At 42.4% G+C, this 23,896-nt stretch overlaps 1 long non-coding RNA gene across 3 annotated transcripts; it reads right to left on the minus strand.

Moving 5' to 3' along the window:
* Nucleotides 1-4,813: 4,813 nt before the first annotated feature.
* Nucleotides 4,814-23,894, minus strand: LOC311274195. Of its 3 annotated transcripts, none has more exons than XR_014624730.1 (3): nucleotides 23,807-23,894; nucleotides 22,862-22,971; nucleotides 4,814-4,944 (listed from the first exon to the last, which is right to left on the minus strand). It is a non-coding gene; the product is annotated as an uncharacterized lncRNA (long non-coding RNA). The 3 variants fall into 3 exon arrangements; XR_014624731.1 differs by lacking the exon at nucleotides 4,814-4,944 and adding an exon at nucleotides 19,434-19,520; XR_014624732.1 differs by lacking the exon at nucleotides 4,814-4,944 and adding an exon at nucleotides 21,139-21,197.
* Nucleotides 23,895-23,896: the final 2 nt, after the last annotated feature.

The following is a 23,896-nucleotide window of genomic DNA, read 5'->3' on the forward strand; positions in this document are numbered from 1 at the left end:
TGTGTAGGCTGTGGGCTCACCTGGGTGTGGGGGGCCATGAATGCCAAATGGCAAGGCCTCATCTCATTTGCAAAGACACTGCCCCTGAATGTGGATGTGCAATTATGAATCAGGGAGAAAAAAAATGGTTAAAAGAAAAAAAAACATTCCATAATTAGCAAGGCAACTCCAAGCACAAGCAATGGAAATTAGTCCTGGTGCAATAAATTAGCCTGTGCATATATTACATGAGATGAACACCCTTGGGGACTCGTATTAGCAGTTTTGGCTGTACACTCCTGTGTATTTAAATAAACCAGTCACTCCTTTTCGTTACGGGCCCAATGACAGACATTTCTCTTCAAAACCTCATTTTTTTAAATCTCATCCCCACAATGTCAGCTGGGTGTGGTCTCTTTGTCCCCATGAGACCACATGTGCTATTTCATCCTACAGCCTTAATTCTCTGCACAGTCTGCCAGCCTTCGCAGAGTCGTAATCATTGGATATTTTGTGTTCTATTTTACATTGATTAGAGTTACCCATTTCTCCCTAGCTATTTTCTCTAGCTCTGATAAACAAATGTGAAATTAGAACCAGTTGAGATGAGCTGCAAGGAAATTTGCATCAAAATAATACAGTGTGCAGCTAACAAACCAAAATCAGATAGCAGCAACAAAAGCTGGCAAATTGCAAATTAAAAGGCATGATGTAAATGGTATTTTGTCATTAAGCTTCAGCAGCCATTTTGAGGGCGGGGGATTGGCGGCGGTGGCGGTGGTGGTGGTGTGTGTGTGTGTGTGTGTGTGTGTGTGAGAGTGGGGGGTAGCTGCCGGTTGTGATGAGTCTTATCCAGAGCGATTATTCATACTTGTCCTTCTGCTTGAATTAAAGCAAGAGTGCTGGAGCCAGTTAAAGCCAAATACTTGAATGGCTAGTGAACTCTCACCTTCACGCGCATCCATTTAGCTCACAAATGAAAGCCGAGTACAGTCAGTGGAAAGCCATAATGGGTCTTTCTTCTTGCAGAGTGTGGCCATTACATACTAATTTCTTCTGGAGGCTCTTCAGGAATTTAAACACTTGGCTGGAGCCGCTGAGTCTTGTGCTGAGACGAGCGGACCCAACAATGCCAGCACACAAGGTGTTTGTGCTGGTCACACTCATGTCGACTGACCATGATTGTGCTAAATTGGAGGGCTGCAGCATGTTGTTGTTTTTGGACAAGGGGCTGTATGTTTTGTGCAGAGGAATGTTTTTATTATTTGTAGCATGAAAAGTCCTTCTCTTTAGACTCTTTAAAGCCCTCGCTGTCATTTAACTCATTATTATATCATATATATAATATACATCATATTTTTCAAAATGCCATTCATGCTTTAGAGACGTTAACAGGAGGGAAACTATTTCACTCACTTTGAACAAGGTGAATATATTATTTCAAGGATTAAAGTGGAGTGGATTTCATGGTCAAAAATGTTGTACTTTCATAACCATTTGAAAGAAAATGTGGTTTTAATCTAAAAAGCTTCTTTAACATGTGCAGCAGCATGAATGCAGGAAGGTATTGGTAATACTGCATCGTTTTCTAGTTTTTGGAAAAACTGAATCTCTTCCCTCTCTTATCACCCCGTTGTTATATCCGGTTTACATCACAATGGTGTACAAATTGACCGTAACCTTTTGTGTATTCATGAAACAAGTTGTCCTTGGTGAGTTGCTGTGGTCCTCGCCATCCATTACCATTATCAACCAGCCCACATTGTTGATGAGTGGTATTTTTTGCGCCAGATTACCCACTGCACATCAGTAACACCCAGGAGGCAGTGATTTAATTATGCAATTAGTGTGGTGGATGATTAAATGGCTTAATTAATAGAGGAAGATTGGGAATTTGGCTAGAGTTGACAATATTTAACTAGCTCACTAGTTTGTGTGGATCTTTCAATAATTAGTCTTTAGCTCTTTTGTTTAGTGTAATGCATTGGCATGATGAGTGTGATGATGGCGAGGCAGCTATTGAAAGACTTACCCAATACACGACAATGGTTGCATTCATTTGGTTATTATGAATTTCAAGTGACACTCTTTTAAATATGGCTTTCCACAATAACGGCTAATATTTCTGGTAGCGACTTGTTCACCAGCTAATGACTCCACTCAGTGAATCAATAAATACGATTATCTATCATTGCGGCGAACGTCGGTGGCTCCGTCTCACATGCAGGCTCAGCTGTTTCTTGGGAAGAGCAGGATTTCACACTTCATGCCTGCTTTGGAGTCATTAGATTTCTGTGTTCCCAGCTTTTCTCCTGTGGTTTGAGACTGGATCTTCAGACAGGATTTTTCTCAGGTCGGGCTTTTGTTGTATTTACTGGATTAGTTCAGCTCTGAGCTCTCTAACACAGCATAGTGTACACTTGTCCATTTGATTGACGGCCTGCGGGGACCGAGCGAGCGAGTTATTTACTGCTCGTTTGTTTGCTCTCCCGCTGAGATATACGGAAGATACTAGATTGTGAGGTAAAGTCAATGGTGAGTTACACGGGCCTTTGTCAATCACAAATAGTTGTGGCAAAGGCACAATCATTGGAGCATGTCGTCTGCCGAGTCGAGCAGTGCTTGCTGTAAGTGCATATTGTTTGCAGCACTTGACGTTACAACGTGAAGCCTCACGTTCTAGTGTCAAGTTCGCTGGCCCTCAGAAGTGTGACTTTGTCTTGTGCGCTGAGAAAGACGACCCTGTCGACTAGAATGCTACTCAACATAATTGCCACCAGTGTATAGCAATTTGTGTTATTTCTTCTCTGACATTGTGAGTTTCACTAAAGCTTTTTTTTTTTTTTTTTTTTTTTTTTACAGTTTTTTTACTGGAGCGGCGCTTTAATGCTTCATGTTTGCACAATCTGAAAAGGAACAGTCAGTGGTAGAAGTCAATGGTTGTCTTTTTAATAGTTTAACCCCTGTTGCACTGTAAAAGCTGCGTGCAGTTTGAACTTTCAGCTCTTCTGGGTAAATCCTTTTCATGGATCAATTTAGCAAATGGAACATTCTATTAATTTGCTGCAGTGTATGGTATTGTGTCTAGTTAATCAAACTGTCACCACATTTATGCAATTGTCAGATATTTCAACATCTTGTTCAGAGCACGAAGGCAATACAGTAGATATAATTACACTATTTTAATCACACATACTCAGCGACCATAATCAAATGGACAAATTACTAAGTGTGCAATTTTCCATTGGTTCGTACAGGATTGCACTAATAGAGGCTTTAAAGCTGGATATAATTATTTGCTTTTCATTTTGCATGGTTACATTATCCCTCTCTCTAGCCTTCCCTCAGTCGAATGGTAGCCAGGCGTAGGGCTCTACCCATTCCTTATTCAACAGAAAAAACAGCATCTCACTTAATAAATATCTAGTTCTGTACTGATGCTCAGCGGGGTCACGTTGTAGCCACTGCTGTAAATCTAGGACTCGTCGTCTATTAATTAAATTAATCATTTATCGTAATTAATTATTTGGGAGGCACATTCAAACAGAATTGTCCCACTCATTGTTCAATAATGTGTCTGTATTCATTCCTTCCTTTTTCAAAGATGTATTATTTAATTTGTTTATTTCTTCTCCATGTTTATTTCTTTCACTCAAAGGTCTGTGTGGGAATGCAGTTGAAAGTGCAGAGTGAGTAAATGATCTGCTTCACTGCTGCATTTATGTGTAATCTTGTCAGTCCTGTGTTTATATGAAATCTGTGCTGCTTTCACCTCCCACTCCTGCTCAGGTTCCTCTACCACAAATACATTCAACAACACATGGAAAACAGAGAAACTACACGGCAGCTGTAAGGAATACAATAATCAAAGTACAGCTAAATTTCCAATTTAATTAAAATATTTATTTGTCAATGAAATAATGACCTCTGGGACTAGAATTGAGGTCTGGCCCCTTTCAGGAATTCCAAATTTAATTGCACTATTAAATGGAGATACATTTATTTTATTGATTAGCCGTCATTACATTAATTGCCAACTACTAATCGAGTGATCGGTGTGGGTCATTTTTTAAGAAAAGCAGCTTCCTAAATGTGAATATTTTCTGGCATCTTTACTCTTCTATGACAGTAAACTGAATATCTCTGAATTGTGGACAAAACAAGGGCTTTAGGAAACACCAATTGATATTTTTCACCATTTTCTGACATTTTATAGACCAAACAACTAATAAATAAATTTAGAAAACAAATGGAAACAAGAGATAACAATACACTCAGACAAATACATCGACTCAAATATGATTATTCCAGATAACTGTTGTTTCCTCCAGTCAAAAATAAAATTAAATAATATGGAAACTTTATAATTTAATGTTCCAATCACAGACAACATATACAGTATACTATGAGTCCCTGTACGAACTTGAAGCAGCCTCCCCGTGTCGCCACCACTGTCAGCAGCCTGTCTGTCAGTCTGCCATGCTGTGATTGAGACATCAACCTAATCCATGTTTACACTGTCCTGCACGTGTCACGCCTAGCCGTTAACCACACAGAATTAGGCCGTGTTTGACACCTCCTGCAACCCGCCACTTGAACCCATCATCATTGACTTCGGCCTCAAAGAGCAGTTCCAGTGCTCCGTAAGCAGTTACTGCATTGTCAAGGGCCCGAGAAAGCAAAAATAAAGCGGGAGGCTATAAGGGGATCGTGGGGTTGGTGGTGGTGGGGCGAGGGGGGGGGGTTAGTGGAAGGAGAAACGATGGATGGCTGTGGGTAAGTGCCACTCCTTGAATATCCTCTCCGGCTCCCTTCCCACTCCGCTTCTCTCCCTCTGTCCTTCATTCTCCTCATGTCTCTCCTCCTCCCATCTCTCTCCCTCATTCTCTCTATCTTCCTCTGCTTCCCTCTCTCTGTTGCTTACTCAGAGAAGCTGCCAGTGTTTGCTTCTCCTTATCCAGGTTTCTAATCCGCCGCCAGTGAAAGAGGGGGAGAGGGACAGGCAGAACCATTAGAGGAGAGTTTATCAGAGTCGCTCAATCTGTTATCACTCCTGTCCCTCTGTCCCTCCTGCTAGCCACCACCTCCCTCCCTTGTCACAGAGCTACTGATTGTAGCCACTACCGGTCCAGACACACACAAACACACACATGCACACACACAGCCCACCTCCGAGTATACTTGCGCATGTCTGTTCGACAGCTTTGTTGGTGTGCCTTGCAATAAGTGAGCACATATGTTGTTGTGTCCTGCTGCCTATCAATTTCTGCACCACCTGAAAATGGCTGCAGCCAAGAATAAATAAAAAGCCACCCCCTTCTCTTTTCATCAAGAGGCTACTCTCAGTTAACTTCCTGTACCTGATCACAAAGGGCCCGAGAAATAACATCAAATGTGGAGTATTTCACCAGAAACCAGAGAGGAGTCCCTCTGAGTGTCCCTAAGGGCACTTTGAGGGGTGAAGCGGGTGCTCTAAAATATGCTTGCGCCGGTTTGTTGGCACGAGCGCCACTGGGACTGAGAGGGGAGGGCGAGAGTTTACCTAAAGGATAAATGTCAGAGGATCAGCTAAATTAGATCCTGCCTGTATTAAGACATCAACTGCAGCTGAAGTGGGTATGGTGTATGTGTTTAGGTGTGCAGACCCTCGCTCTCAGCTAGACTGCGGTCCGGCTCAAAATGGAAGTGGCTGAATAAGCTGCTTCCTAGAGTTATGTGTAGTTAAGAACAAACCAGCGAAGAGGGATGGCCCGTGTTGCTATGTCATACTGTGTTGCTCATTGTCTATGGCCACATTAACAACACTGCCAGTACTAGCTTTAAATAATAACCATTTGAATTGACAGGAAGTGCTGTAGGGATGACGTATTTTGGCGGCTCAAGTTAGCATTGGCCTGATTCCTTCGGGTATATTGGTATATACTCCAGTATATTTACTACTAGTTAGTATATTTCCATTGAATTTTGGATTATTGCAGAAAATTAACTCTTGTTAAGCAAGATAATCTTCACAAAAGAACACCTTTTATGATTTTTGAAGCGTGAATGCAATCGGCAGAAGTAAAAAACTAACGTTATGTTATAAACAACCTACACTATGTCGGAATGACTTCAATGTCAACACCGCTAAGTCTCCTACTACAATACAATAAGTAGACTTTACTATAAATTGATCAAGTTGGAAAGTTAAGAGTGAAACCCCTTTAACACCGGTCAAAAGAGCCCTGCATTCACTCCTGTGTCAAATGACTGCAGTAGTCACGGTTGTTTATTGTCTCCAGCTGTGATGGAAACCCAACACCCCAGTGTACATGCTAATTTTTTATCATTTTAATAATAATAATTAATATGTAATTATAATATATATTTTTTTTTAAATTTTGATGCTATGATGTGCAATTAAATTCAGGCTGCTGGCTTGTTAATACTTTTCTATCGACTCTGTTCAAGCAGCACTCGTACATCATTCAGTCGGCACTGAGGGCGTCGTTAGTTTATGTTAGCGGACGTCATTTCCAAACTAACGTTTACTGTTGCTCTCTGTTAGCGGAGCGGAGAGAAGCATTAAGACGAGGCACTCGAGTGAGTATATTAAATCACATCCTATGGACTATCACGGAAAATCAGACCTGAGTTCTTCGCAAAGAAAGCCACAGTCCAGCAACATTAAACAACTTAAACAAATCGTCCACAGGTTTGTATAGACAACCCAGAGAGACGAGGAAGGTCTTATTTTCTTCATTTTTACGTTATATTCTGCTCACTTGTGGCCAATAAAAAAGTGAGTCAGTTTCTACAAACAGTTACACAGAGCTTCTTTAAAAGAGAGACTAAGTAAGGAATTTTAAAAAAGTAACCACCGTTACACTGTCAGTGGCGTCTGTCTCACTACCCGAGCTTTGCCAGCTGCCTGATTGGTACTGCTCATATCCAGCTCTCCACAGAGTTGAGAGAGAGAAGCGTGATGCGTCACTACTTAGCAACTTCATTCATTATCTTTGGAAAAAACGAGGCGTCCAATTTAAAATGTTGTTGATTAGGACTTTTTAAAACAAGTTCTATTGCCTCCTGGATGTAGTCTGATGAGGTGTATGATCTGCTGCTTTCTGCTGCTCCCTGTTTTTCCAGCTTATTTGTGATGACCAACATGACACAGAACTCATCTCCTGGCAATGGGAAAGAGTTAATCGCCTATTTTTAGTGAGTTTACCCAGAAAATTATCCCGCTAATATTGGTTAGAAAGTGATAATAAAGTAGTTTGCAAGTAAAAGTGGGGTATTCACTGATGTGTCTTATGTCGTCGAACGAAAACTGTAAATCTCTTAAGCTTGTGTTAACCACAGACCTTATTTCAGGCTTCTAACTGAAAACCCAATGACTCTGAGATGAAGGAACCGGAGTGCAAATTGCTAACTCTCCTGCAGCAATCAATAATGGACAATGACCACTCTGTTATTGTTCTTTCCGTATAAAACCTTCAGGAACATGACACATGCGAATGTTCAGAAAATATTTCATCTGCTGATACTTCAAGGCATTTAGCTATAAGACTCTTCAGGCCAGTGATAGAAAGTGCATCAGAGCTCCTTGACCACCATCCCTTGAGGCTTCCCGCGCCTATCTTTAATTACCATTCAGGTTATATAGGTGGACACAGTGTAAGTAGTGCTGTGGCCCCAGTGCGTGAGACAGGGAATAGGTTGTCTTTTCTACCCCAGGCCCACTGAGAGCACTGTTGCTGGAAGCTTCAATACTCATCACACCTACAGCGGCGACCGCATTTTTTTCTTCTATCCGAGGCAACCCAGAACACAGCCTGAGAAACATGCTGGCTATCAATTTTATGTGAAAATACAGACGGGGAATGACTGCATTTGGATACTTTCTGTGGGTAATTTGCTGTGAAAACATTACCACCGCAGGCTTTATTAGAATTTGTGTTTTTCAAATTTTGATGTCTCCGTCTTGGTTTATGGGGGAAGCACAGCGCGCTGCGTGGCAACCACAGGAAAATGGCTGGTGCAGAGTGACATTTCTGCCACTTCGTCCATGTTCCATCATTTACAAGTAATGGCCGTGACCACTGCCTCCGTGTTTACATAGCAGTGGGCTCCCAGCACCCATCCTGTGACAAATTATAAAAAGCCAGGCCTCTGTAGCCGGGCTGCATTTCATTAAACTTTAACTTCCCTTATCTGCAGCGACAGAGGACGGAATAATAAACGCTGACAGGTATCTAAAGATGTATGTTTGGACTAGGGGACAGGAACAGCATGAGAGCCTTAGCCAGCTTTGTCACCAAAGAAGGGACATATGTTGTGGGCTATAAAAACTGAAGGCAGATGTTGCTGTTTTACTGAAGCTGGGAGAGGTTGTAGACGCTGATGGGGCTCCGCACATATGTCCACCATGAATAGCTGTCTGTTTCACTAACAATGCTTCCTGTCACATGTAACTAAACAGAAATAAAAAAAAAAAATACAGGTGCTATTTGTTATCTGGTCATATAGGGTGAAATTGTTCTATTCAGAAAACATATTTGTCTTTTTTAACAGCCCATCACTGTAGATTTGTAAATGTTTTTGTCCTACCAAAAATATGTAACTTGTGGCAATCTCTTTGTATTCTGGATTATTAAAAAAAAGTGCATTAATTAGGAAGCGTAAAGTTCAGTTAGTAAATTGCTGTCAAAGCTATATTTATAATAATGGATGGAATGCATGAATTTTATTTAATAGCAATGGACTCATACAGCATTCATGTCAGTTTTTGTGAAAACTTGAATATGAATTAAAGTTGGCTGATTTGGAGATGTTTCTTTGACTGCTCTGAATAAATGAGTTACAAAAAATACTTGAGGTATGCTGTCATTCATTATTAGTGAGAACAATATGCCTCAGCCTTGCTTGTCTCTGGTTGTGTTTTTTCCCCCCCACACTGAGGCCTCTCTGAAATCCACTCTACACAAAAAGACCCCTCAGAAAAGAAACTTGGATCTCAGGCGTAAGTTGGATGAGGTTTATATCTCAAAAGGACAATGTGGCAAGGCCAACATTAAACCATGTTAAGATCTTCTGAGAGTAGCAGTTGATTGATTCCATAGACCTTGTTCATCAAGGCCACCAGGTTTGAACCAAAGATATTTGAAATGTGAGGAAGAAAGAGGTAGTTACTGCAACAAAAAGCTGCTGAAGCGGCCTTTGTGAGAATCTGAAAGGACCTATCTACAGCTAGCTAGGCTCTCCCGTTGAGCAGACGAAAGACTACCATGTAAATAAAAGCCAAGGGTGAGCTCACAACTTTGCCTGCATGAATAAAAATGCCCACAATAACATTACAGATGCATACCCAAATAAAGCCAGCCTTTCATTTCCTTGTAATACTCAGCAGGCGCTTTCTCTTTATTCAGTACTGCAAAAGTATATGAATTTCTTGTGCAGTTTTATTCCAAGCACAAAAATAAATTCATGTACAATTTTGTTCAGCATGTTCAATCACTGATTTTATTAGACCCGCGACTGTCCAATACCAATTTCTAACTCTGTAACGTCTTGTTTCAAGACTATCTAGACAGTGTTCAGTTTTAAGTGCAGCCAATTTTCTGATTTTCTTACACTCTCCATTAAAGGTTGTTTTCTGTGGCTCAGCCAGTGTGTGTTGCCAGACAGCTGCACACACGCTGAGATAAGGTCAGATATGGCCTTCCCCGTGGGTGGTGGTGGTGGTGGTGGAGGGTATCGGCCAGCCTGAGGAGTGGACTAGGTGGCTGAGATAGCCTCCTCCTGCAGGCGAGTAGGTCTGGAGTGCTGCTGCGGCTGCTCTCTCCCCCCCAGCAGCCATGTCCTGTTGGAGTGAGCCCCTTCACCAGAGCTTTGTCTGAGAAGAGAGTAGCCGAAAGGGCCCTCTGACATGCTGGACAAGACCCTTCAATATACAAGCGCCACCTCCACACCTCCAACTAAACACACACACGCACACATGTGCGCACATTCTGCATATGTGCATGTGAGGCACCACAAGTGCCGAAGTTGTTTTATCTACTGTATTGTGTGTGTGTGTGTGTGTGTGTGTGTCTGTGATTTTAGAGCTAAGCTCAAACGCAAACATTGGGAGCCGGAGGCTAGAGCAGAGCGCCATCTGCCCTGTTCACGGCCTATCAGGCTTTCACTGTCCATTTCCAACGAGCAAACCTCTGCATTCATTGCAAACCAGGAGAGAGAAAAGAAGCAAGATAGAGTTGCTCACTGCCTGAGTAAGTTTTAAATAGTTCTTTATCTACAGTGTTTTTCACTGTGTCTCTGCAAGGAGAAACATAGATGTAATCAATAATGAGCAACCTTGAAAATGGCTGTAAACAGATGGCCCATTGAAAAGATGCTTTCACCTTCTGTACTCCCCTCCTATATTTCTGCTTTCTAATTTACAATCAAAAAAGGAAGTTTGCTCCGTTGCTGAGCCTCTGGCTGCATCTGTTCCCGGAAAAAAAAAAAGATTCCAAATCTCCCAGTCAATACCAGAACACAATTGTCTTTCATGTTATCATAAATAATAACCCACCTTTGCCTGTCTCGCAGAAGACATTTTCCCAAGTCCCTACAGATAGCTCACACCACGTGTCACACGGCGTGACAAAGCCCACAGTGACATATCTAGACTAACGGAGAGAACTCTGAGGCGGTGAGGGAAGAAAGGAGAATGAAGAAGAGAGCGGTGGGGGAAGGAGTGTTAAAGAGGAATGTAGTATAATGTATAGTGGTTTTGTCAAGGTAACTGTTGGCTCAAATGCGCCTGTGACACATTTGAAATTGGCCCTGGCCTGCCCACAAAGACGGACAGAGGCGCTGCAAGCACTAACCAATCCATACTCTCCAGACACCTGCTCGGCTTGGAGAATCCTCAGATATTGACCTTCAATTCAGCCGGCATTCAGAGTTGATGAAAAGAGATAAGCACTCTAATCTGTCCGTCGTCTCCGCGCTCCCATTTATTGACTAACTGACACAGACTTAGACTTTAGCTCTGGCTGCATGCTGTCGCCACACGCCAATGTGATACATAAACCTAATAGATGTTTATTTGAAAGAGGCTAATATGAAAATTGCAGCTAAAGACACATGAATCAATTTTCAAAAGCAAACATAATTGGATATTCCGGGACACTTATTAAATGTGAATTGGCCCAGGTCTTCTTGTCTGTCAGAGAAGTCTGCTTTCCCACCCCCCCTCTTTGCTATGTTTCCTTGTGTGACATGTTATTATGCTCCATTTCCCTCTGTCAGTCGTAGCCATTTAACAGATTGCCTGCCATGGAGAAACTGCTTTAAAATCTCAATGGAGTGTGTGTGTGTGTGTGTGTGTAAAATGTGTGTATGTCTCACCACATGCCTTTATGTGCATAGATACATTCACGCATTATACTCAGGTAGGTCCTTTTTCTTTTTCCTCCCACAGTGGTCCTACATTTTCACATGACAGTTGTAGGCTGGATATTAGAGGCACTTGACAATGAGTAGGGGAGTAGGAGGAAGTGCTTACTGAGAGCCTCTGTAGAGAAAAGTGATGCCCACATACTGTCTGTGTCACAAACCTGCCATGAGGGCAACCATGTGGACAGACACACACACACACATACATATAATCACACGCGTGCGAACGTGCAGATTATTGAAAAGATTCACACACACCCAACCACGCATGGTCACGCACCCCGTATCAGAGAGCCATCCGGTCATTTTTCATATTCATATTTACATGTATATGAGAGCCAGAGTGGCACAGGAATACAGATCTATTTAAATTCAGACAGAATCCGTAAATACCCACCTCCGGAGAGCCAGAAGAGAGGGGAGGGAGAGGGAGAGAAAGAGGCCAGTATATTTATTTGAGTGACATTGTCTAAATTGAAGTTTGACACTCTTCACCACTCTAACCTTTATGCAAATGTGAAAACATCTATATGTGATGGACAGAATTCAATTAACTGAGATGACAGAAAATAATCTAGTGAACTGAATACATCATGCAGTTGAAAGTAACATAATCATCCTGGTAGGAAAGGGCTGGGTGGTGTTGGTGGGGGGGTCAGTGGGAGAGAGACGGAGCGAGAAAGAGAAGGGGAGAGAGAGAAGAGGGGGTGGAGGAATGGGAGGGAGGGCACAAAGGAAGTAGAAGATAGAGCCCATTTCTCCGCCGTCTTATCGAATGGCACAAGCTCTATTTCTCCAAAGCGGAGTCTTCAGTCCACTAAACTCTTGATCTCAAATGAGAGACCCTGGAACACTGTTGCTAAGCAATTAGGAGGGGGGGAGGGGGGGACTTATTGAGCAGCTGATTCCCGCCGCTCAGTGTCCATCATTTCAATTTCTCCTCACCTCATAGACTTCCATAGTAATGAACAGCGGCCAGCGCCCAGTGACCAAGCACAAGAAAATGGCCTCCTCCGGCAAAGGCTCCAAATTACACCGCTGTAGACCGCCACCCTTATTTCACCCAATACAGTAAGACTCCCCCAAAACAACTGTTGCTGCATGGACCCTGCGGGTGTGAGTGAGAGAGAGAAATGCAAAAAGGGACAGTAATAAATCCTAAAAAAAAAAAAAAACATAATCCTCCACAACTCCTAAGTGTTTTCTGTTCTCTTAAATTCCACATTATAAACATAATTTACCACACAACGAACAATTAAAATCACTTTTTGTCAATGCAAAATTAGAATAGGTGGTTTACATACACAATCCATATTAGCTAACAAGTATCTTTCATTCTAGGAATCAGTGCAAAGAGTGCAAGGAACCAAAGGAGCAACCAGACAGCCTCACACAATCTGTGCACACATTGGTGAGCTATTGGCCAGATGGGGGCACCCTTAACCAAGATATGAGAAACCACGCTACATTAGTGGAGCACAATGAAACAAGGAGGTGGGTTTGTTGTTTCGCTTAAAAACTGTTCAAAAGTTGAAAAACATAAAAATACAAACCTCCAACACTTCACCCAGATGCACATGTTTGAATTAACTGCACACTTTCCTGCATGTTGCTCAAGATATGCTGTGACATTAACCTAGGATGGCTTTTCTTTACAATTATCACAAACAAGTAAGCAGATATGTACTCGAACACTTTTGTTAATGTGATTTCTGGCCCATTCAGCGACAGCACTGTACCTGAGGTTGCTGGAGGGGTTCATTGTGTGTTGAGTGCCAACACTAGGTGGCTCTGTGCTCTGTTAGTGGTCCTGAAGAGCCTCTCAGTCTTACTGGATTGGTCTTGTGTTTACATACTGTAGATTTGACAAAAGCTTCTGCCCTCATCTAACACTGAATCCGAAACTACATGAAAAATGGTATTCTAAAATCAAAAAAAATATCCATGTCAAATCGTTATTACAGATCATTGCCAATCACGTAAAAGAAAGTAGAGAATGTTACAATGCAGTAGAGCAAAGAAAAGAAATTGTGTTAATCAATGGAATAACTCACTGGTTTCAACTCCTCTCGATTCACACTTCTCGGCTAAATTGTATTAGAATGCTGATTTAATCCCCATCGATTACATGTGGCTAGGAAACAGTGCTGCAGAACTGAAACCGCCCGTCGTAATGGATGGTTAAGTGACTCCTCACCAGATCTCTTACATATAATATAAGTTCCATTAGCCCCGAAATGGCTACTGTATGGCATTTAATTAAATATAGCCTTTCAAAGAAACCCACAGCAAGCAATTTAGAGCGTGGTTACATTTGAAGCTTGTGTGAGGTTACTAGTGCTTTTAACTACTGCACCCACTGCATAGACTGTTAATTAACATATTTAGAATGAAGTAGATTTGCCATGCACTAATCATTCTCTAATTCACTAAGAACTGCAGCCTTTCAAATACACTGGACAGTAATCAACATGCCAGGCCTAAACATTACATAATCTGTAATTATGTGTCACTGAAGGAAAGGAAGAAATATATAAATAAATAAACATAAATTAACCAAGCCTATTGATGTGATTGGTTAATGGATGCCTTTACGTGCTGTGAAGGCGAGGTCTGCACTGAAATACACTTTGTGACCTACAATAGACACATTCACAGGAATGTTGGAGAGGCAGAGTCAGAAGACAGAGCGTGCGTTCTCAAGTGCTCTTAATAAGTTTAAATACTGAAAACCAATTTCAAACGTAATGTTTTCTCCTCTTTGGAATTATTTCTCAACCGCATGCAAATCTCAAGCTCAATATGTACTAATAATGAGCATGAAAGAAATATCGACTCGTTCCCCTGCCAAAGGGAAGCGGGTCCACCCTGCCCTGTATGGTGCAAGGGGTGGGCCTGTCCCAGAGGCCCCAGTGCACCATGGGCATTGTTTTGACTCCTCAGGTATAATGAGGGAGCTGTGGCTCGGCTGCTGAGAGGGAAGAGTGGCAGCACTCCAGCCCTGACCCCCTCCTAATCCTGGGAAACCCATCCTGGGCTCACTCCCGCCTCACTCACAGGAACAGACTGACTGCTGCTGCTCAGTTTCAGACTCAATGTACCTGTGACCATTCACAGGCTAAACATCAGACTCACTCTTCACTACACTCCTTCTGTCGTCATTGTCTTGGCTCTCGCGGCTCTTATGGGATCACTTATCTACATTAGATTGGACTTACTACTGAGATATAAGTGCCGGAGATGTTTGCTAATGCATTTCATTTTATGGACAAAAACTATCCGTAATCCTTGTGTCATTACTTCTTGGAAATGAACGTCTGCACTTATGGGAGCTCGGATAAGACAGCTGCACAAAAATGCAAAAGGTGAAGGAAAAAAAAAAAAAAAGAATTAAACCCTTTCTAATTTTCCGAGCTAATTTTCTCACTGAAGTCAGCGGAAAAATTAACCATGCAAATTAGGACTGTTGAATCAAAAAACATGAATGTGTAGCTCCTCGCCAGGAAGGTAATCACTTGATGTCTTGCTCGTGACCCTGGCAAACAGGAGGTAAAACAATGAGTAAAACCTGCTGCGATTCAACAGCTTTGTATTATTGCTTGTGAAAAAGTATTTCCTTTTCATCTTTAGTTTGTTTGCATCACACTTAGGTACTGTGAGCATCAAGCACACGCATATTCTGATTGAAAGAGGACCAATAACCAGAAAACTTAGTGGGGGTTCAGATATATATTTTTTCAACGCCGCATTACTTCCATCCCGGAGGCCTGTGGTTCAGTCACATGCACATTAGGAGAAGATCACACAGCGGGCAGGCCGGCCTCTGCTGTACTTGCTGTTGTCAGGTGACTCTCTCTACGGCTTCAACGGCGGCAGATCCCAGCAGGGGACGTTGCTGATTGCTGACCACGCACACAACAATGTCGCCTGTGAACCCACCGCTTTATGGCTGCCCCGGCTTTGATGCAACATCTAATTGGCCGAGATGAACTGTTGCTGTGGCAGCTTGGGGGCCCGGCTCCACTGTACGCCAGTCCACACAGTCACTGTCTGCATTTAATTAGGTCCCCTATGCCTCTTGTATACTGTGTGTGTGCGTGTGTGTTTGCACACAAAGTGTATCAATATGTACATCTGCCTCTATGTTTGCAACCACTTCTGTGTATCTGTGTGCAATTGTCTGTACAAGTTCAGTGTGAAAAATCATGATTTATTATTTGTGTAATGAGGAATAATCAGAAAGCTAAATCAATGATTTCACATCAAGAAAGGAGAGAGGGGTGCTTATACTGGGAAGGCTATTTGAGACATGATGAGGTGCATGGTAGAATAAAGATGGAGAGGTTTGGGGCTTTACTGCCCAGTGGTTTGTTTTCTCAGTTCTTAACGTAGCTCGAGGTACTAGTGATTGGCTTGGACGGTGACAGGGTGCGGTCGAGTAGAAGAAAGAGTGAAGGGTGTCGTAGTGGTTTGTTTTCACAGGCCCTTCACTTCTCAGCGTTTGGCGATGGGTCTGGAGCCTGTTGTCGCCACGGAGGGGCTGTGTGTGAGTGGCGCTTTGTTTAACTTCCTCTCAGTGCTGGAGGAACCAGCAGGGCCTGGTAATGAGTCTGCAAACAGGAGTCACGAGGAAGAGAACTGCGTTCCTCATTACTAATTGCAGTGACTGATGGCAATGTGTTGCTTGGTATTTTAGCAACAGGTTCTGGTTTAAAAGGATAAGGTGTTTAGCATAATCGGTTGTTTGTTATAAAAGATTGTTGTACTTCATGACAAATGCCGAATACACAACTCATATAAAGGAACGGTGGAGCTTAGCTAATGCATAAATCAGTCATACCTAACAGCTACATGAAAGTTGTGTTAGCAGTTACATGCCAACAGACATAGTCATGTTATAAATGGAGGGCAATTTTAGAAGCTGTGCTGCTTTGTTTATTTGCATAAAATTGAAGAAATACCACAAAGTATCATGTGTCTCAGCTTGTGCTGAACTCACCAGTGCACAATGACTGATTATGGCAAATTACTATCCCTGTACGAGCTGCCGAGAATCCGCTCTCTGGCTGTACGCAGCCCTGAAGCAGGGGAAGAGAAATTGTTCCGCCCAAGTACCATAAAAACAGATTGGAAGCTCGGCACTGTGAATTAGCTGCACAGGAAGCCCCCTAAACCCCCTGTTTTATTCATGAGCATGAAGGCTATCGCAGTCTAAGAAACCCCTGTGGTTGTGCCTGCTACATCAAGGTTGCATGCCGCGTCCATGGAAGGTTGCATTCTTTTTTTTTTTACATGCCACATTAAAACACATCAGAGATTAACTGCTGCTGTCATTTGAAAGTATATAAACAAACTCTCCACCCTAATGCAGTGAGAGAGATCAACCCAGCAGCCATGTTGAAAAATTATAATTAGCAAACCATCATTCAGCTCATGGAATCCTGCTTGAAATGTCCACGAGTCACATTTTAGGGTTCAGGGGGCTTTGTTTGTGCAACCAGGGGAAGAGTTGGTGCAGGAGGGGAGTGGAGGAACTTTGCACAACTGTTCAGGAAATGCATTGTTGTCGGTAATCCTTTGGAAATTGAAATAGGGAGAGGGAGTGGCTCGTCAGGGAGAGCGACGCAAGCGGACACACACATGGCAACGCTACACTGGAGCATTGCAGAGCCTGAGAAGTTGGTGGTAGCCACAGGGGTTACAGTGGATAGGGGCCACGTGAGAGGAAGGTGAAGAGGCCACATCTGCCAAAATTGCAGTGTAACTGGAGAAAATGAGCTACCAAAGTCTCATGCAGTCTGTTTACACTTCCTACAATAACTTTGTCCCAGTTTAGCATCCGTTATTATGACAATACTTCATATTTACCATGAAAAATGCTTAGCTCTTCAAACCACAAACATGTCAGTTGTGAATGAATGGGGACAGAGAGACAGCGATTGGAAGCTAAATTTCCATTAAAAAAATGTATAAATCCAGATGCTGTCTTTCAAAGTATAAAATCCAAATCTGAATACAAACGGTGTGGTGTGAAACTAAGAATCTGTGGCATTCCCCTTTAATAAGCATAGCCTCAAACATAAATGGCTTACTTTACCAATCAAAGAGTGATTAATTGGTCTATTTCCCATTATGCTAATAAACAAGCAATAATACAGAAGTTGCTACTGTGAAAAGAATTACTCAGGGGGAGGCTATTTATTGCTTTTGATTTTGTAATTCCCCTTGAAAGCCATTAGATGTATCTCACAATGCCGAGCCACAGTATATATACGATTCAGAGCCATGAGTCCTTGTTTACTTGGTTTGTCTCGGTGCCAGCATTTCCTAATTGTCCTCTCTGAATTTAGCAACTTGGTCTCTCGTCATTACAGTGCCACTGAAGTCCTAATGAGTGGAATTGTTATCTGAAAGATGGCCCCCTTTTTTTCCCTGCTGCAAAAGCACATTAGATCCAGACAGCTCATTTCCATTCCCCCTGTCATCTCTCTAGAAATGACGTGCAGTGCTTGAAACTGTTTATTTCCAAATTCAGACCTCCTCCGCGGCAGCCATCGGCTTCAATTACCAGTTTTTCCTGAGCGGAGCCATCAGGCAGCCTGACACTGAGGTCCAACCTAATTCCCACCTTCTCCAAAGTCAAGAGCATAATGTGCAGATAAAAAAGGTGGAAAATAGCCTGCCACTCATTAGCATGCAGCGCCTGCCTGTTCATTTGCTTGCTGCGAATGAAAGTTCTGACACTCAGCGCCTTGTGCAATACGAGAATAGTCCTCTTCAGACTGCCTCGCGTCCTTACTGCCACAGAAAGGTCATCGGCAGAGGTGTGCGCTCACCAACCTGGCTCGCTGCTCTTCACTGGCCCACCTGGGAGAGGGGTTAGCTGGGGGTATTGATTCAGGGAGAACCTCATTACCTGCTGAATCAACATATTATTGCCATGTTTCACCCAGCCGAATTGTTTACAAGTGTCTTTAGCGCGGGCAAAAGCCTGCTCTGGTGGGCCACGACCGCATTCATTAGTCCCTGACCCCGGTGATTATGTGTTATCTGATACGCTGCTATCTGGCTTGGCCGCATGAGCAGGGCCACTGGCCTGCATCGGCCTGGGCCCATTACAAGCCCTCTCCTTTTCTCGCTCCGTTTTTCTCTCCCTCTCCCCCCTCTTTCCCTCTGTCTGTGCTCCCTATGAATGTATCCATTAGCCTGCCGACGTGTAAATTGTTTTCACCTGCACTGCGGGCAGATGGGGAGCAGTGTCTCTGTCGTGATTTCCTATGCATGAGCTTTCTAATCAGTCAGAGAGTAACACGATTCCCTTGCTCCTCGCTCCAAAAAGGTGAGCTGGCGCGAGCATGTACACATACATTACATACATGCACACACATGCACTCACAATCTGCAATCAATATGCACACTATGTTGTGGGGATATTGGTGCGGTGACAGGGTTCATTATATGAGCTCCCCTTACAACACTGCGATGATGGCTTAATACAGCGGAGAGGGCATGGGCCCAAGCTGATCCTTGCCTCTGCCATTACCAATTTCAGTTCAAATCGAAGGATAATTTGACCAGGAAGACTAAACCCACATAAGCACAATGACATCCAGCAGCAGTGTCAACCGAGTGCGACCTGCGGAAGAGACGGGAGAGGACGCTGCTCACGCAAACAAGTAAAGCATTCCCTGTATTAATGCTTTAATGTGGATGTGACATGTGCCCTGTGGGCCTCTTCTGCAGAAGGGGGTCAAATGAGCCATCCAGGACTGGATTGGCTCTTTAGGTGTAAGAATGGGTGCTCATATAATGAGCTGTCTATTCGTGGCTGCAGGTCTATTCGGGCTCCTCAGAGATAAACTTTTAGAACATTTTAAACATCTTTGTAGCACAATTTTATAAATGAAGATGTATCAAGAAAGACAGTCCAAGCTGATTACGTCTGTTGTTATTGGGGTGGCTGTGGCTCAGGAGGTAGAGTGGGTCATCCGGTAATTGTAATGTCGCTGGTTCGATTCCCTGGCTCCCCTGGCTGCACGTTGAAGTATCCTTGAGCAAGATACGGAGCCCCAAATTGGTCCTGATGAGCAGGTTGGCACCTTGCATGGCAGCCTCTGCCATAAGTGTGTGAATGGGTGAATGTGACAAGTGGTCAGTAGACTGGAAAAGTGCTATAGAAATGCAAGTTCAAGTCCATTTAAGCAGTTTTACTGTACATAGGTACAGTTTAAGAAAAGACACACACTACTAAATTATATGTGCAGGAGAACCTCAGGTGGGCAATCTGATTATTTTAGATCGTGACTGAACTTGAAAGTGTCCACAATCCACTTCTTAGGCGAATCGAAGAGATCTCAATCTTTAAAGGTGCAATATGTAAGAACTGGATACCTGCTGAATTCATAATCCCAACAAATAGCATGTCACCAGAGTAACTGCTTACTGTATTCTGTTGATATGATTGTAGCTTCTCTTAGGTTGTTGGCTAGCTGTGCAGCTAGACAGACAACTGACAGTAGATCTCTACAACACAATATATGGACGTCTTTGACATAAAATAAACTGAAACTGACTGTTTTTTCTTTACATTCTGTTGATAATTTAGTTCATTTAGAAAGGTTTTATAATTCAATTCTTATATATTACACCTTTAATGTATTCTTACTTCTTTTCCCAAACTTCACATAACCTGAGTGACTAGCAGATCTGCGCTACATTGCAAACCAAAAGAGTGATGAAGCCAACTAGATGGCTAAGCTGAGTGGAGAAATTACTTCATGTGGCTCTTCCTTTGGTGACGTACTGTAAATAATGCAACGTGAATTATGGGTACCAACATGGTGGATGAGGAGCTTGTGCCAAAAATAGATATCTTTAATGCAATGTTGTATTTTAGTGGTGCAAACATAGAAATTCATTGACTATTTAAAGTGTGGAAATAGTCTACAGGGCATTTCAAAATTGAGAGAAAAGATAGCAAATTAGATTGTGGCTCATGACTGCGATTAAGATCATGACATTATTTTTCGGCCAAAACACCCTCCCCTACAGGATACTGGTGCACAATAAGAAGAGATCAAAACAATATATGCCACCTTCTAGTTCAGCATCAATAAAAGGTGCACTTCAGCGCAAGTCACCAGCTGCACAACAGCCGGTTCACTACCACTGAGCCTGGGCCAGTAAACATGGAGGTGGAAAGGCACCGTCTTAACAAGGCCAGGGATCAGTGTAAACAACCAGGCCCACTACAGGTGCAAACAGCAAGCCCTGCCTGCCAGACGCCTGACCTGAACAGCCCAGCCCACGTGAATCTCATCATCTGACAACCGCACACGCTGCCCTTATTCGCTGCCATGTACCACACCGCCCCTGCTAACAGCTGTCAGTCAAACTCCTGGCTCACAGATTCTTGTCAAAGTAAGAGATGATCCTCTCTTTCCTGTCTCTCTCGCCCACTGACAGGATGTGTGACACAGACTGTGAGCATGTGAAAATGATTGGAAAGAGTCTGGATGAGACTGGCGGTAAACGCTCAAAGGAATGACTAAAAAGAAAAAAGAAAACAGAGAATGTATCCACTCTGCAAACTACGACATCACAAGGCGTGCGTGCGCTAACAACAGGCCACTGTCATTAGACCTGTGAGTCTTTGTTCAAACCACACTGAAGGCATTGTGCTCTCAGACAGCACTCGAGACTGCACTGATGTTTATTCAAATACCCAACAAGTGCAGCATCATGGTGAATCTGATCTCCTCACTCATCCTTAGTGCTAGAAGAGACAACACCTATACAGAAAAAAATAAAGCGAAAAGAAACAACTCAAAAAAAAAAAGATGCACACTATGCGTCTTAATACAGCTTAGCACAGCCTCTTAGTGTTCAATGTCGTCTTAAGTCGCAAATGAAAAGGCAAACATTGGAAACTAGTTCCCCTCCATCCCATTCTATTTTGTCAGCTTTCTTTTCCATGAAATTATAAAGGGGATTTGTTGCAGCTTTTCATCCACTTGATAGCACTTAACTAATTGCTGTCCTCTCATAGACAAAAACGTACTCACAAAACATAGACACGCGTAAACCATATGCGGGCACACGTGTGCGCACACACAAACATATAAAGATTAGGCAGTGATATTTTGTATCCTTTTTAAAATTTAATCAGGCCTGCTTTTGAACAGATACTACTAATATCATCATCTGGACACATTTAATCTTTTTAATATAACTTTGTGAAAATCAAACTATACCTGTGCCAACTACAAGTGCCTACTTTCTGAAACGATTATAAAAGCCCGGTCAAATCTCTTTCGCTAGTGGTATCAGCCAATTATAGAAACAAGTGACCATTGAATTAACACATGGAACTTGAAAGCTTTTGCACTCTGATGCAGAATGCTCTCTGGAAAAAAATGTGTCAGACCTTAATTTGCAATTTCACAGGCAGTCACCTGAGTTCTGGGCAAACAATGGGCTTTAACTCAATGGAACCCACAATGGCATTGTAAATGTTAAAATGTGTTGATAAATGTCACAGTTCTTCTCCAACGTTTTTGTAAATGCTATCCAGACAGAACTGCGAATGAATGAATAACAAATGTTCACACTAAGTTCATTTCGAACTTGCAACAATGGGCGACTCCTACGCCTTTTTTCTTCATAGATGAGAATTGAGGATTTGCATTAACCCCAAACACTGCTTCAGTATCTAAGTGATAGTGAAAGAAGTGAAGGGAGGGCCATAAAAAACCAGAGCTGTGGAAGAACAGCCACAAAAGACAGATAAACCCAACACCACAGAGAGGTGAGCCAACTGTTCCAAGTCTCACACAAGGGGAGGAAGAAAAAGGGGAGGGGGCGGAGAAGATAATTTAGCATTTGTGTAAGCTGTTTATCAAATTATTAACTGCACAGATGTTTCTGACTAGCTAGGGGCTGAACATGGGCTCTGCCAGGCAGGGGGAACAAAGGTCTGATGGATTCAACGGAGATGTGCACTGAATATCAATTTAATTTACTAGCTGTTAATTCTCATGCAAATTGTGACCTCTGTTAGGGCATATCAATGGCCATACACATTGTATGTCTTCAGAGGAGCAGCAGGCAGAGACACTGTATGAAACTACAAATACGGAAAATAATATTTTCAGTGCAGCCATTTATGTAGTAAGATTTGAAAAATGTAGGCAAGGCACTTTTTTGTTTTTACTGATAAACACTTGTAAAGACTATACCTTCTCTATCATCAAAACTATTTTTATTTTGCATTTGGGCTATATACATTTTTTTTCTCACTCGGAAGGAATTATGCTGCAGAAAATTCATAGTAGAGTTCAAACGAATGCTGTTTAAATGATATGTAGATAAGAACACAGTGTGGAAGAAAATAAATGATGAGCTCTGTAGTTTTTCTATGCATTTGTCTATGCAAAGTGACAGAAATTATACTCACCAACACATATAAGTGACAAGTTGAGTCCAGGCTTTGCACCTTAACTGGAGTGTCTCCACTGTTGAAGCAATCTCACTCATGATGCCACGCCACCTTGATGATTTTTCTGCCTGATACACAAAGTAGAGCAGAGCAACACATGCATATTAAACAGTGGATGTGAATGTTATCTATTTTGTGAACCATAATCTGCTGAAAACAATCATGAATTCTTGGTATGACATCCAACGAAGGTTGATCACTTGCATCAACCTCAGCTGAGCTCAGCTGGAACAGCAATGTCGCAAGTCCCATTTTCTTCATCACCTCCAAAGTACCGCCTTTCAGCTCTCCACCGCACAAACAAAAGGCCTGGCAACAATATCAATTATACATGCAGGAGGCAAACAAGGGGATTTATTTCACAACAAATAGCCTCATAGAGACATGCTGAATAGGACAGATTAGCATTAGAAAAGGACAACAAAACTCCCCAGTTCAACGGCTAAAGAGCAATTTGATGGGACTGGAATTGGGGAAATTGCTTGATTAGGGTTTGCATTTGGAGGGGCCGTGAATTTCAGAAACCCAGCAAGGACATGTAGTGTTGTCGCTTTGATAAGATGACGTGCTGCTGCAGTCAAAACATGACATTATGAGAGCTGTCAGTGGTGAACTTTGATAATGCAAGACAAGATCAGGGGATGATACTACAGCCATTTGAGCAAATGAGACATCAATCTGTATCTGATAGAGAAAAGGAAGCTATCAAATGAAGACAAAGGAAGCCTTTTGATGGCTGGTATTTAGGCCAGTCAGGTTACAGACATTTTTTGGAAGCAAATGTTAGGCTTTTCTGAAATATGAGGCAATAATTCATCCTGGAAGTATTCCTTATACTTAATTTGATTTGTTTAAATTTGTATACAATTAACGTGCTCTGTGTTTCACTAAATGTTTCCTTACCCGCACATCTGTCAGAGCACGACTTCATTTTCATCTTCAACACCATACCTTTACCACGTCAAGTTGCTTTTAATACATAACATCTAGAGA

The sequence above is a fragment of the Pagrus pagrus genome, assembly GCF_965226575.1.
Source record: "Pagrus pagrus genome assembly, chromosome: 18".
Taxonomy (NCBI): domain Eukaryota; kingdom Metazoa; phylum Chordata; class Actinopteri; order Spariformes; family Sparidae; genus Pagrus; species Pagrus pagrus.